Source organism: Peromyscus maniculatus, chromosome 1, assembly GCF_049852395.1.
Source record: "Peromyscus maniculatus bairdii isolate BWxNUB_F1_BW_parent chromosome 1, HU_Pman_BW_mat_3.1, whole genome shotgun sequence".
In the NCBI taxonomy this organism is placed as follows: domain Eukaryota; kingdom Metazoa; phylum Chordata; class Mammalia; order Rodentia; family Cricetidae; genus Peromyscus; species Peromyscus maniculatus.
In genome coordinates this window covers 213,478,392-213,494,719 of record NC_134852.1, presented here as the reverse complement: position 1 = coordinate 213,494,719, position 16,328 = coordinate 213,478,392, and the positions used below count along the sequence as shown (strand labels likewise).

At 40.6% G+C, this 16,328-nt stretch overlaps 1 pseudogene; it reads left to right on the top strand.

Moving 5' to 3' along the window:
• The first annotated feature begins 10,265 nt into the window (after positions 1-10,265).
• LOC102912243 (rRNA 2'-O-methyltransferase fibrillarin-like) lies at positions 10,266-13,486 on the top strand (annotated as a pseudogene).
• Positions 13,487-16,328: the final 2,842 nt, after the last annotated feature.

Genomic DNA, 16,328 nt, shown 5'->3' with positions numbered 1-16,328 from the left:
CCATTACATACATGTGGTTGTCAGAAGACAACTTTGTGGAATCAGTTCTCTCTTTCCACCTTTACATGGTTCCATGGATGGAAGTGGGCTTGTCAGGCTTACTCTGATAACAAGCATCTTTAGTTGTAACAAAATATTATTTGTTCTTAAACTGATAAAACTGTAGATATCTATTATGTTCTCTTTCTCTCTGTGTGCATGTGTGTGCTTCAAGACACAAAACAAAGAGGAATTGGATCAGATCATATTTTAAGGTTAAAAAACCATGAATCAGTGTGGAGAAGAGATTGAAGAGGAGGTGGGGGAGACATAAGGGACTGTAGGGAGGGATGTAGTTGTCAGGATGAGGATACAGAAAGAGTCTTTAGAACTGAGATGGACTTTACAGACAGCAGTGGCTGTCTTGCAGATGGAAAGCCATGAGGGAGAAAGAAACCAACACCCAGTATAGTTTGTTTTTAAATGGAATCACAGCTGGTGAGAAGGGCCATTCCTGACATTAGGAGGAAAGGAGGAGCAGGAGGGAGATGTGGGGAGCACAGTCTTCAAGAGTTCAGAATCAGAAGGGCTGAGGGTATACCAAGCACAAAGCATCTGGCCACCACAAACACTGGGGCAGGCACAGAGCTTAACCTTGATGCTGTTTAGCTGATAATTCCTTAGGGAATTTTCAACCTTGAGAAAAGGAAGCATTTTCTTCCCATCTTACTTGGATCTCAATATTTGTGCTTGTGGAGGATTGACATCTGGTCTTGAAACAGGTTTGAAGTTGCATACTTTCTTACATTAACTGATACCACCCATATACCAGACTTCTAAAGAAGCCTTGTATTTGATGTATCCATTTAGAAACATGTTGGACAACCAGAGGACTTTTGCCATGGTGTTATGAACTCCTGAGGTTATGGTCAACGAACAGATTATACATGAGTGTTCATGACTCTCTGTTGACCTAGATGCCTGACCAAGAGTCCAAAATGTAGCCTTTCCTCAAGTCAGTTGCCAAAATGATGAGATTTGGCATTGAGAGACCAGGGTTTAAAGCCAGGACTCTTCACTGACTCCTGTGTTCCCAAACTAGGCTCTTTAAGCCTTATTTCCTCTCCCCATCATGGCTTTGTTCTGTGGCATTTCCTGGTAGTCCACATTTCTTCTGGGGTTTCATGGGATTTCAGACAAGCTAATTCTAGCTCCATACCCTAGATAGAGATGTGCTTTAGAGGAACTTTAGCACCTTCCACCCACCTGTGTTCTTCCTTAGGTCTCCATTCTGAGGTAAGCATATGAGCCAAGCTGATTCAATGAGTTAGCCTCAAGTCTTTGCCTGTGGGGCTCTGGGATAAGACATTCTCTTTTCTTCTAGATCATTGGCAGAGGTGGCCGCTTTGCTATCCTGAGGGAAGACAGAGTGAAGGACACTTAGGAGAGCAGAGGTAGAGAACTTTGAGAAAACACACTTGGCCATTAGAGAACATGATGAACCCTTGGAGCAAACTGTGCTTGAGGGTGACTTGACTGAATTACTTCAGTTATGGAAACAATAAGTCCCTTTATTGTTTAAGCCACTTTAAGTCGTTTTATTTTTTCTTCATTTATTTGGCTTCTTCTAGATTTAGAGTTCTAATATTTCAAAGCCTGAGAGCAAATGCATCTCATCCTAGACAGCCTCATAAACCCTGGAATCTTTTTTTGAGAGCAAATTCATATGTGATGCTCAAGAGTAGGTGACATGCAGTAAACTTTTGCCAGTGTTCACCACCATTGCAGGGTGGATGTAGTTACTAGGCAGAGAAAATGGAAATTGAGTTGGAATAATAGAATGTTAGTAAATTTTGTATGTCTAAGATCAGAACTATGGGATTACTTGTATGAGTTGGATGTTCAATAGCATTTAGATATTGTCTTAGTTGGGGTTTTCTGTTGCTATGAATAGACACCATAACCACAGCAACTCTTTTAAAAGAAAACATTTAATTGGGGTTGGCTTATAATTCAGAGGTTTAGTTCATTATCATCACATCAGGAAGCATAGTGGTGTACAGACCCACATGGTGCTAGAGAAAGAGCCGAGAGTTCTACATCCTTTTTAAAAATTCTCTCATATATTACATACAACAGTTTTCCCTCTCTGCCCTTCCCCCAGTCTCTTGCCCCACCTCCTCTCTCCCCTAGATGCACCTCCCTTCAGAAAAGAACAGGCCTCTCAGGGACATCAACCAAATATGAAATAACAAACTACAGTAAGACCAGGTACATACCATCACATCAAGGCTGGATGAGGCAACACAGTAGGAGGAAAAGGGTCCCACAAGTAGGCAAAACAGTCAGAGACAGCCCATGATCCCACTGTTAGGAATTCCACAAGAACACCAAGCTACTCTGCCATAACATATATGCTGAGAACCTAGGTCAGAGCCCTATAGGATTCCTAATCTCTATGAGATCCCATGAGTCCTGATCAGTTTATTCTGTGAGCCATGTTCTTGTGGTGTCTCTGACCCCACTGGTTCCTCGAATTCTTCCTCCCATTCCTCCACAGGACTCTCTGAGCTCCACCTAATGTTTGGCTGTGGTACTCTGCATCAGTTGCTGGATAACTTCTCTCTGGTCTCCTTGATGACAATTCTGCTAGGCTCTGGTCCCAGAACACTCTGAAGGCAGGACAAACTGTAGGTTGAAAGTTTGGGGGCTGAGTTTGTGTCCCAAACCTTCCACTTGAGGCCTTGCCTGGTTACAGAAGATGGCTTGTTCAGGCTCTGTGTCCCCCATTACTGGGAGTCTTTGCTAGGGTTATACATAAAGTCCATGGAGTTTCCATTACACTAGGTTTCTGCCTCTTCCCCCCCCCCCCAATTCCAGTCATTTCTTCCAGTATTTTCTCTCCCTTCCAACCTAATTCCTGCTCTTCGCATCACCCCCACCCCAGTCCACCCATGAAATGTATTCTATTTCCCCTTTCCAGGGAGATTCTTGCATCCCCCCTTGTTACTTAGCCTCTGTAGCATGAATCTTAAAGAGTCTTATTAATAAAATAAAAAATGAGCCAGGTACTGTGGTGAATAATGGATCAGAGAATCAGAATAAGCCACAGCTAACCTCACCTGGCCAACTTCTCAGCTGATCTTGTTTCCTCAGACTGGAAGCCTCTGTGTCCTCATATCCGAATGGCTCTCAGCTGAACTGTGCTGCTCAAAACCTAAAAGCTTAGCCAGCCAAATGCTTCTAGTTTCTGGTCTCCACGCCTTATATATTTTTCTGTTTTTGCCATCACTCCCTGGAATTAAAGGCTTGCTTCTTGGGATAAAAGGCGTGTGTCACCATGCCTGGCTGTTTCCAATGTGGCCTTGAACTCACAGAGATCCCAGATGGATTTCTACCTCTGGAATGTTAAAGGTGTGAATGCCACCATTTTCTAGCCTTTGTATCTAGTGGCTATTCTGTCTCTGATCCCAGATAAGTTTATTAGGGTGCACAATATTTTGGGGAACACAATACCACCACAAGCCTCTCTGGGTCTGTATACTAAAGCATGATTATCTTTTACTTTGCAGCTAATATCCACTTATAAGTGAGTACATAACATGTTTGTCTCTTTGAGTCTAGGTTACCTCAATCAGGATCATTTTTTTCTAGTTCCATCCATTTGCCTGAAAATTTCATGATGTCATTTTTTAACAGCTGAGTAATACTCCATTGTGTAAATGTACCACATTTTCTTATCTATTCTTCAGTTTAGGACATTTAGATTGTTTCCAGTTTCTGGCCATTATGAATTAAGCTCTTATGAACATAGTTGAAGAAGTGTCCTTGTGATAGAATGGAGCTTCCTTTGGGTATATGCCTAGGAGTTATATAGCTGGTCTTAAGAAAGATCAATTCCAAACAGCTCTACATATTTGTACTCCCACGAGCAGTGAAGGAATGTTCTCCTTGCTCCATATCCTCATCAGCATGAGCTATCACTTGTGTTTTTGATCTTAGCCATTCTGAAAGATAAAGATGGGATCTCAAAGTCATTTTGCTTTGCATTTCCCTGATGGCTAAGGATGTTAAACATTTCTTTAGGTGTTATCTCAGCCATTTGAGATTCCTCAAAGCTGTCCACTCTCTTCATATCTATTCAATATAGTACTTGAAGTTCTGGGTAGAACAATAAGAGAACTGAAGGAGATAAAGGGGATATATATTGAAAAGGAAGAAGTCAAAGTATCACTATTGCAGATGATATGATAGTATACATAAGCAACCCAAAAAATGCTACTACCAGGGAACTCTTACAGCTGATAAACACCTTTAGTGAAGTGACTGAATACAAGATTAAATTTAAAAAAATCAGTAGCTGTCCTATATATAAATAACAAATGGACTGAGAAAGAAATCAGGGAGACAACACCCTTCACAATAGCCACAAACAATATAAAACATCTTGGGGTAACACTAACCACGCAAATAAAAGACCTGTATGATAAAAAAAACTTCAACACTTTAGCTGGGTGGCCGTGGCGCACGCCTTTAATCAATCCCAGCACTCAGGAGGCAGAGCCAGGTGGATCTCTGTGAGTTTGAGGCCAGCCTGGTCTACAGAGTAAGGTCCAAAACTACACAGAGAGACCTTGTCTCAAAAAAAACAAAACATAAACACAACAAAAACAAACAAAAACCCTTCAACACTTTGAAGAAGGAACTTGAAGAAGATATCAGAAGATGGAAAGACTTCCCATGCTCATGGACCAGTAGGATTAACATAGTAAAATTGGCCATGCTACCAAAAGCAATCTGCAGATTCAACATAATCCCCATCAAAATTCCAACACAATTCTTTACAGACCTTGAAAGAACAATACTAAATGTGACATGGAAAACCAAAAAAAAAAAACCCAGGATATCTAAAACAATCCTATACAACAAAAGAACTGCTAGAGGTATCACCATCCCTGATTTCAAACTATACTACTGAGCTACAGTAATAAAAACCACATGATATTGGCATTAAAAAAGACACATTTGTGTGGAATGGAATTGAATAGAATTGAAGACCCAGACATAACTCCACACACCAATGGACACCTCAGTTTTGATAAAGAAGCCAGAAATGTGCAGTGGAAAAAATAAAGCATCTTTAAAAATGGTGCTGGCATAACTGAATGTCTGCATGTAGAAGAATGCAAATAAATCCTATCTGTCACCCTGCACAAAATGCAAGTCCAAATGGATCAAAGACCTTAAGGTAAAACCATACACAATGAGCCTGATAGAAGTGAAAGTTCGGAATAGCCTTGAATGCATTGGCACAGGAAGCAACATCCTGAACATCAATAGTACAGGCACTAAACTCAACAATTGGTAAATGGGACCTCATGAAATTGAAAAGCTTCTGTAAGGCAAAGGACACCGTCAATAGGACAAATGACAGCCTATAGAATGGAAAAAGATTTTTACCTCCACATCTTACAGAGGGATAATATCCAAAATGTATAAAGAACTCAAGAAACTAGAAATTGGAAAAACAAATAATCCAATTAAAAATGAGGTATAGATCTAAACAGAGAATTTTCAGTAGAGGACTTCTACATCTTGATCAGCAGTCAGCAAGAAGAGAACTGGCTTCAGCTTCTGAGACCTCAAAGCCTACCGCCTAGTAACACACTTCCTCCAACGAAACCACACATACTCTAACAAGGCCATTCCTCCTAATAGTGCCACTCCCTATGGACCGAGTATTCAAACACATGAGTCTATGGAGGTCATTCTTATTCAAACCACCACAGATATATTTTCTAAATTATTTTATTCTTTTATGTGTATGCATGTTGTGTTGCTCACAGAGGCCAAAAGAGGGATGCAGATTCCTTGGACCTGGAGTTATAGGCAGCTATGAGCCACCCAATGTGAGTGCTAGGAACTCTGGTCCTCTACAAGATCTGCAAGAACTCTTAACCACTGAACCATTTCTCCAGTCCCCTCATTTAGATATCTTGAAGTTTTCAGTTATTATTCCTGACTTCAAATAGAACCTTAAGTACAGATGAAGTCTTTAGACTGGAGAGCTCTGTTCTAGGGAGATGGGTGCACTATCTATCATGACCAGCAAGGTCATGCTTCAGTAATAACTATCCCCTAAATATCAGTAGCTTGGAATAACAAAGACTTGTTTCTCATGCTGCATGTGCTGCATGTTTACTGCAGCTTGCCTAGGAGGCTCTTCTTTGAGATGTCTTTAGTGCCTGAAGGAATAGAGCTGATGTTCTTTGAAATCTTGTTGGTATTGAGAAAGAGATAGCTGAGGAGAAGCTAGTTAAATCCTCCACTGAGAAATGTCAAATTATCTCTGATCACAAATTACTGACTAGTACTAGTAAAACAGTTCTATATCAAAGGCAGAGGGTCATAAAATACAACTTTACCATGTGCCTGAAATGAGTGAGCTAGAAACATTTGATGAAAACTTAAAGACTTTTACCTTGGCCTTTGACCCTGCTGTTTGGGCTTCCCAACTTTGTTTTGATTGACTCATAATTCACCAACATCAATTGATTCAGTTAGGTTGCAGCCCAATAATAGAGACCTAAGAGGCCTTGTTAGATGGCATGCATATCTCTGTTCTGACTCATCATTACACATACAATAATATAATCTTCCAAATTCTTGAATCATGAGAATATGAGTGATTACATCATCTGGACCACTGCCTGTCTGAAACTCTGCTATCATATTCTTTTTTATCACCACCCCTCTTTCTTCTAAATAGTTGAAAAATTATTTCTCTGAAGTACAATTATGTTAGCTTGACCAATTGTCTTTGAATGATTTTCCACACATTCCAAAATGTGGAATTGTGAAAGATTACACATTCTCACTTAAAATTACTGGTGACTGAGCATGATAAACAGTCACTGATGTTATGTGATCTGAATTTGGTATATAATTTATAAGGACTTTAAAGAATGTTATTGACACAACATAGAAAGCAAGCAATACCATATTAAGAAAGGCAGAGATGCCACCACCTTCCCATCAGAATGGCTCACAGGGAAGGGTTCCATTGTCTTCTCCCACACATGTGTTTATCAAGGTAAAGGCTGAATCTCAGTTCAGGCAGAACTCTCCTGAGAAGGAGAAACTGAGCATAAGCAGCAGACGGGGCCAAGCACTCAGTGGCTTCTTCCTAGGTATATTGACTGAGTTGGTGTCACTGTCTTAATCACTCTCTATTTTTTGAGACAGAGTCTCAAACCTGGTGTAGCTGGCTAATGAATTCGAGGAATCACCCAGTCCCCACCTCCCAGGTGCTGTGATTACAAGCTCTTACCACCACGGCCCAACTCTTTACTTGCATATTGGGGGTCTAAATTTAGGTCACTATGTTTCCAAAGCAGGCACTTTACTGACTGAGACATTTCCCCAACCCTCTTTTGCTATATTTTAACAGCTACTTTTTAATTAAGGTATTAACTTTTTTATTGATGAGTTTTAAGAGTGTTTCATATAATTGGGGGCAAATACATCTTTATTTACAAGATGTATCTTCTGTAAACATTTTTCCTAATCTTATTCTTTTTATTTATTCTTTGAGAATTTCAATGCACATATACAGTGAGTTATGGCCACTTCCACCCCACACTTTCCTCTCTAATTCTCCCCAGATCTTCCCAAATTCATGTCTTCATTGTATTTGTTTATTGTTTTGATAATATACATTATTCTGTTTATAGTGTCTTTCATAAGCATAATTTTTATTTTTAGTGAAATTCAGCATATCAGTTATTTCTCTCACAGACAGAACCTTTCCTATGATTTATAAGTCATCACCATAGCTGTGACTATCTAATTTTTTGCTTTTTATCTTTAAGAATTTAAAAATTTTTGTCTTGCAAATTTTAGTTTATAGTCCATTTTGAGTTAATTTTCATGAAAAGTCTAGATCTCAATTAAGTATATTTTTTAAAAGCACATAGGTGACTAGTTGTTCCAGCAGCTTGTCTAAAAGAGACATTGCTCCATTCTCTGAGCACATGTATTGTGCCCTTCCTTCTCTGAGATCCTAGACAAACTCATCCCACATAATAGACAATCAGTGTGGTCATTTGATAAATAATATTGAATCTAAGCCACTGTCTTTACATGTTTGTCAAACTACATTCAGAGCCCATTAAGCTCAGAACCATGTCCTATGCCCCTACATTAACCCTATTGTCTAAATCGGTGTACAAAACTTCCGTGATTTAATATCAACACATAATGATTAAGCAATTGAATTGCCAAACACTGTATACCCAAAGTACCAGAACATAAGATCCTTCCACTGTGAAGTCTGATGTGGCTACTAGTGATCTTTCGTGTCAAGGATGCTCTCCCTAATGTCAGGCATGATGGCTATGTCAGCTGAAATGGACTCGGCCTAGAACTCACATCTACTACAACTTCCCAAAGAAAAGTGAGGGAGGGCAATGCAGATATTAAACAATCAGGTTCAACTGTTCTTAGGCCACTTCTTGCAGATTTTGTGACTGAGTTTGAATCTCATTTGGGAAGTGTTTTACTGGTGGAAGGCATGCTGATTGTAGTTTAGACTTGGCTCCTTTCAATGACAAACCTGGAGGAAAATTACCAGCTCATAATATTGAATTTTACCTACATAATTCTTCAATGAGCTCTTTGAGCCTGCCTAATGTTTTTCGTGCTTCTTAATTTCATGAAACCAGGATTGGGGCTGAAGTAGGTGATGTTTCTGGAAGAAACAGACCACTTATTGGTCCCAGGTGGCACCAGAGCTTTTGATCCTAATACAACCATTTTTAAGCAATGCCCGGGACTTGTAAAATTGGTCATTTTATTAGAGAAATACATTGGACTTGAAGTCAGAAAATGCCTTCATTGGGAGCTGCCACCTGATTGGATGATGATGCAGTCAATGTTTGCAGTCACTTTCTAGCCAAATAATATTAGATTTTAGAAATATCTCTGAGAGAGTAGGCATTTTGGGGGAGAAGGTCATTCTTTCCAAATGGTTAGATACATCCTAGCACATTTGGAAAAGAAAATTATTCAAGCCATAGTTTACATGAAATAACATTGAAACAGCAATTTTCTAGTTCATAAATTACAAGTGAATACCTCCCCCACCCCAATGCCTTGCTATGGTCACTTATTTACTGTCTCACTCTCCTGTTTGTGTCTTAGGACAGCCATACAGGGCAGGGAGGCTGAGTCACCAGGCCTGCCTTATGTCATGAAGACAAGGTTCAGGAGCAGATGAAACTGATCTCCTATGGCTAGAGACAGAACTAGGCCTAGAGCTGGTGGCCTCGCTTCCCAGTGATCTTCCCAGATAATGTTTTTCTTGGCTTTCCCCACGCCAACAAATCTGAACCTCCAGACGTCTCCAGGGAAGAGTCCCTTCATCCCCTGGTTTCACAGGTTTCTGTAGTGAAGGGACAAAGGGCATTGAGTGTGGATACAGGCATGACTGTGGCAAACAGATAACGAGACTGAGTCTTGCTTCTTTGCTTCGCCAGCTGATGAGAGGGTGGCAAGACTTGAAGACCACCACACAAACACACCCTCTCATCTGTTATTTTGCTTATATAGAACCACCCTTTTTAGTGGCCAAATCCACTCAGGCACCATCTTTTCCAGTGGAAATAGTTCTGTTAAGAGCCATCCCACTCTATGAATGTACCTTTATGGAGCTGACCAGAGGGAAAAGTAATTGAATTTAATAAAAGCTGTAACCAATATAAAGCCACAGGGAAATCCATTTCACTTCAAAGCTGAGATGCATGGTTCCTAAATAGAATTAATTGCCTGGCTGTTTCTTCCATCAAATCTCAATCCAATAGCAAAGAGGTAAATTCCCTGGCATTTCTTATTTCATAGTCATATGAATCCCATCGATGGTGATGACTGGATTCATAGAAATCATTCTTAGAAATGTCATTCTTCAGATTGATCAGTAACCACAGCTGGAAAGTCTTAGGGCATTGTGCTTAGGAGAGCTCGAACCTGTAATAGACCATCTTAGTGAAATTGTCAAAGTGAGACTTTTAAGGACAGTATTTTCTATCCTTAAACACCTCTGCGTCCCCTTGTTAAAACTTTATTCCTAAAGAAACAAAAAAGAGGGAAATTCTTTCTCTTCTGGATTTCCCCAAAGAGACTCTTCGATGTCCTTGTCGGCTCACACTCAGATTAGTTAAATGCAGATTTAAAAATTTTCACCTCGGTGGAGTAGAGGACACCTCAGACTGCCAGAGCCGCACGACCAGAACGCAGTGATGAAGCCAGGTTTCAGCCCCCGTGGGGGCGGCTTTGGTGGCAGAGGAGGCTTTGGTTACAGGCGGTAGAGGAGGAGGACAATGCAGATGAGGAGGCTTTGGCAGGGGACGAGGAGGCTTTGGTGGAGGTCGAGGTGGAGGTGGAGGTGGAAGCTTCAGGGGATGAGGAGGTGGAGGAGGTGGACAAGGTGGAGGCTTCCAGTCTGGGGGCGGCTGGGGTCAAGGTGGTGGCCGGGGAGGCAAAAGAGGCAACCAGTCAGGGAAGAATGTCATGGTGGAACTGCATCAGCATGAAGGTGTCTTTATCTGTCGCAGAAAGGAGGATGCCCTTGTCACAAAGAATCTGGTCCATGGAGAATCCATATATGGGGAGAAGAGAGTCTCTATTTCAGAGGGAGATGACAAAATTGAGTACTGAGCCTGGAACCGTTTTTGCTCCAAGCTGGCAGCAACAATCCTGGGGGATGTAGACCAGATCCACATCAAGCCAAGGTGCTCTACCTTGAGGCAGCCTCAGGCACCACCATCTCTCACATCTCTGATATTGTCGGCCCTGGATAGTCTGGTCTATGCAGTTGAGTTCTCCCACCGTTCTGGCTGTGACCTCATCAACTTGGCCAAGAAGAGGACCAACATTATTCCTGTGATTGAAGATGTTTGGCACCCACACAAATACCGCATGCTTATTGCAATGGTGTATTGTCAAGGGTTAGGAAAAAGGCTAAACAAAGGAGATTAGATTTAAGGTTCTTGTTTTTCTTTTTAAAGACAATTACTAGTTTTAAATACTTTACATTGGATTGGATTGTTTTATATTGTATACAAATTTAAAATTGATATTGTTAAAAAATGCTGTATGTATATTTCTAATTGTACTTACACCGTTCATTTAACAATGCAATTTTCTGATCCTTGAATGTTATTATTACCAACTATTAGGATATAAAGAAATAAAAATTAGTAGTTAGACATTACAATAGAACTTATAGTCATATTAGATATGTTTTAAAAATTGAACAGATATATTTTAGATAGATAGGTCATCTTCAAACATTTCAGAGATCTACAAAATATGGCATTTAAAATGTTTTAAGAACTCAAAAAAATTTTCTTTTTTGAGACATGTCAGCTCCTGGCAGTACCAATCTACTTCAGAGAAAATATGGGTATTGAAGAAACTGCATATGGAGTTAACTTTCATTGTGGCAAAAGTTAGCCACTGGACAACAAAGTATCCTTGAATCAACAGGACAAAATGGACAGACAGAACATGAAACAAAGGACTACTGATTCTTGCCAAAACAAGTGTGGTTATGGCTTTATCAAAAGACATCTTGTGAGGCCAGGACAATATGGCACCATCCCTGAAGTGGCCTTTGCAAACTGGAAAAGGTACAGTGCCCTTTTCTTTGTATAATATGGATGGCTGGTGACCACTCAGAATAATGCCTTCTAATATTTTTTTCAGAAACATGTGTTAGTTTATGATTTGTTTTTGAGGTTGGAGGGATGTTAATCTGAGTATTCCATTGTTGCAACAAGTCTCGACCCCACAGGTTCATAGCTATGTTAGCCACATATGTTAGCCACATCTTCTGAGGCCAGGACAATATGGCACCATCCCTGAAGTGGCCTTTGCAATCTGGAAAAGGTACAGTGCCCTTTTCTTCGAAGGCAGCTGAACAGGCAGTGGGCCAATGGCTTCTGATGTGCAATGGAACAGCAGCTGAAACAGTTATTCTTGAAGAGTAACTAAGCTCACGCCTCTCAATAATAGATTGGCATTTAATAGAGGGATGTGGAGAAGAACGGGATGCTGAGATGAAGCCATATATACACAGCCAAGAAGAATGGACAGCTAAATTAAAAAATCGTCAACAATTTCCAGAATTTAAAATCCTAAATCATGACATGACACTAGTGGAATTCAGGTGTTTCTGGTACATGGACTGCTCTCACCCAATGTGAGGTTGAACTGTTGACCTTGTGTACATCCTACATCACAAATGAGTCTGTCAGATACACTAAGCCTATAGGCTGAAGATGATGCCCCAACACTGCGGAGAAATCTCAGGTAACTGTTCAGGCAGCTGACTGTTTCTGTCAACTCACAAATTTTTTGGAAGTTGCTTACATGCACTTCCTGTTTTTATTTTTGTTAGCTAATATTATTCCCTTCTTGGGTCTCTGAAGGAGTTGAAGATTAGTTAGTTATAGTTAAAGATTAATTAGGATAAAAAGTGAATTACATACATTTTGGACTTACCAAAATAGGATAGATAACGGAATTATTTTCTCTGAATTTGTCAATTACAAATGGGCTAGACATTGTTTAGGTATTTGTTACTTGTATATATTGTATATAGTTATTGTACTTTTGTATATAGTTTTTCTTTTGTTAGTTATAACCTTTTTCTTTTTTCTTTTTATTAAAATAGAAAAGGGGAAATATGGTGGTATTTTATTTGTACTGAAATGTGATTTTAATTGTATGTTAATAAATAAAGTTGCCTAGGGGTCAGAGCTATTACAGCCATAGCAAGAGTGTGGCGGTGGTAGTGCACACCTTTAATCCCAGCACTTGGTAGGCAGAGCAGGTAGATCTCTGTGTGTTCAAGGATACAGCCAACATTGGAGACACACGCCTTTAATCTCAATACCACAGAAGACCTGGAGGGCTGTACATACAGTCAGTGACAAGGCAGTCATGTGTTTGGGTTTACAACCAATGAGAAGGCAGAACAGAAAGTCTATATAAAGATGAACAGACAGAAAGTAGCTCTCTTTCAGAGAGGTCTCTTGGCTTAAGAGGCTAGCTGCAGGGTAAGGCTCTTAGCTCTGATCTCTTGGCTTTCTTCTTTGCATTGGTTCTGTGTTTCTTATTTAATAAGACGGTTGGTTACATCTACAATGGTGGATGTGATCTTTGCTGATGTGGCAGAGCCAGACCAAATCCGGATTGTGGCCCTGAATGCCCACACCTTCGTGCAGAATGGAGGACACTTTGTGATTTCCATTAAGGTCAACTGCATTGATTCCACAGCCTCAGCAGAAGCTGTGTTTGCATCAGAAGTGAAGAAGATGCAGCAAGAGAACATGAAGCCCCAGGAGCAGTTGACGCTAGAGCCCTACGAACGGGACCATGCTGTGGTTGTAGGTGTATACAGGCCACCTTCCAAGGCGAAGAACTGAAACTCAGAGCTGTCTGGATTGGAAGAAATGTGTGTTGCTACTGTTGCATATGTAGTTTTTTTTCTATTAAAAGACTCAACTGTCAAAAAAATTTTTTTTCACCTCACTGTCTGATTCCACATGGGGGACCCATCTAACACAGCAAGAAGGAGAAAATATGAGGTCTGAATATTTGGTCTCCTCCCAAACTGATATTTTGAAAGCTTGGCCCCGGGGTGACATGTGGGAGGAGGGGCTTTGGAGAGTAATGACGGAAGACCATCATAGATGGCATTAGTCTTGGAAAGAGGTCTTGTGAGCTTCTGTGTCCCTCCACTATGTGAAGACATGGCAAGAAGGTGCTGCTCGTGAGTCAGAAAGTGCACCCTGCCAGACACTGTGCCTTGACCTTGATCAATTTCAGCCTCCATAACTGTAAGAAGCAAATTTCTCTTGTTCATAAACCATGCAGTTTATGGTATTTTGTTATACCCACCCAAATGGGGCTGAGACACAGACTGGGCTGAAGGGACTTCTGGCCTGTATGTTAAATCACTCCTCACTATGCCCTTTCTACATGCAATGTTTAAGGAAAGTCCTCTTCCTCCAAAGAGTACTGTTTCATGTTTTCTTTCTATAAGACTGCATATAGAGGAAAGGTAGGAAGGAGAGACAGACAGACACAGACAGACAGACAGACACAGACAGAGAGGAGAGTGGGGAGAAAGAAAGACAGAGAGAGAGAGAGAGAGAGAGAGAGAGAGAGAGAAGAGAGAGACAGAGACAGAGACAGAGAAGAGAGAGAGAGAGAGACAGAGACAGAGACAGAGACAGATTGTTGCAAGAACTGAACCTGGATAGGACCTCTACCCTAGGGTGTCTTCCCTTGGGTGAAAGCACAGGGCATCTCAGATGTTCAGAAGTGACTCCTAAGAAAAGTACTGGGCAGAGGAAGAGGCCAAATGAAAACACAGCCATGAGGAAATATCTTACAAAGACTGTGATGGTCAATTTTCATTGCTGATTGAATGTCTTTAGAATCACCTAGGAGACATGTGTCTGGGTGTATATATGAAGATTATCCAGAATGCTTTAACCTATTCAGTAAGACACAGCTTGGATGTGGGTGATACTATCCCATGGGCTGGGAACGTAGACTAAATAAAAAAGAGAAATTGAGCTGAGCATCAGCATTCATCTCTCTGCTTCCTGATAGGGGGAATGTGCCATCTGCGTCATATTCCTATAGTGCTTCCTTTCCCCCCATGATGCACCCTAACCCTTCCACCATAAGTCAAAATAAGCCTTTCCTCCCTCAAGTTGCTTGTTAGGTATTTTCGTTATATCAATGAGATTAGTAACAAATATAATGACTAGTATCAAACTCATGAGAAAGTGTGAAGGAAAAAGTGCTATGCATAACAATATCAATTATAAGTTTCTCCATAATAGTAAAATAATAGAATCATCTGAATGCCCCAAAGAAAGGAATTGACTGGATAAATTACAGAATATTAGATTGGTGGTTTAATAATATCAAGACTAAGTATTGACTACATAGGCTAGGAAGAATAGGAAAAGGTGTGTATGATATAATATTTAAAAACACAAATAAATATGCACATATATGACAAGAACTATGTAAAATCACAGGCAAAAACTAGAAGTAAGTATATACACAAGAAGTATTTATGCTGGGGTAGTGAATTACAGATGATTTGAAAGTTTCTACTGCATTTTATTTCACAACATTGTTTTGTATGTGTGCATATAGAAAAGAATGATGTCTTAGAAAATGGAACTTCTTGTATTTACCTGCATCTCCTCATCAGAACTGCCAGCTTGTAGTTCATGTCATTACAGATGCCTGTGGAGTTTAGCCATAGCCCAGAGACCAGAACTGTCTGAGTGTGACTGCAAAGCCATTACTTTCTCCATCTTCCTCGAGAAGCAGACTGACTTCACAGCTCAGCTTTCCTGGAGTTACCTAATCCCCAGCTGAACAGAAAAATTCAGGCACAGTCTGGCCTCTGTTTGGTTGTGTGTATGTGTATGCACGTGGGGCATACATCTGCAGGTGTGTGTGCAGAATAGAGGACAACCCTGGGCATGATTGCTCCCCAGGTAATATCCACCCTTTTCTTTGGATCTGTCACTGTCTTGAAACTTACAAATATGTTTGAGTGGCTGGCTGACTAGAGAGACCTCCAGTGTTGTGACTCTAAGAATGTGCTACAAAGCCTGGCTTTTTTTTCCTACATGTTTTTTGGGCATTGATCTTAGTTCCTTATACTTGCAAGGCAAGCACTTTACTGACTGAGGCATCTACCCAGACCAGCATGTGTAGTTTTTATTCTTTGGCTGGCCTGCTTTTCTTCTGTCTATGGGGACTGCCAGAGCCTTTTTACTAGTGTGTATGGGTGACAAGAGCAGTATGTGGCACCTGGTGAGGAATCAACAAATAATTGCTGTGTGAATGAGTTGTGGAAACATTTGGATGGGAGGTAAACCACTACTTTGTTTTCTAAATTAGGGCTCATCTTGGGAGTGCCTCATCTGTCCACACACTCATCCAAAGTTTGCTTCCCGCTTCTCATAGCTATTGCTATGCCTTGGTATTAGACTTAATGTTCTCTGAGCCAAAAATCATACAGAGAGCCTTTGGGAGGCTGCTCTGTAGACCTCTGAAAGGGAATGTTAGAGAGAAGGGCATGCTGGGGACAGGAGGCTTGTTAATTCAGGATTACTGGCTATAAGTGACTATTGTGCCCTATTTATTATATTGTGCCAATTTATTCTAGTGTCCCCTCTAGATGTGGAGAGAGAGAGAAGGGATTTGAAAACTGAGCTGGGAAGTTGGAAGAAAGGCATTGATGACCATGG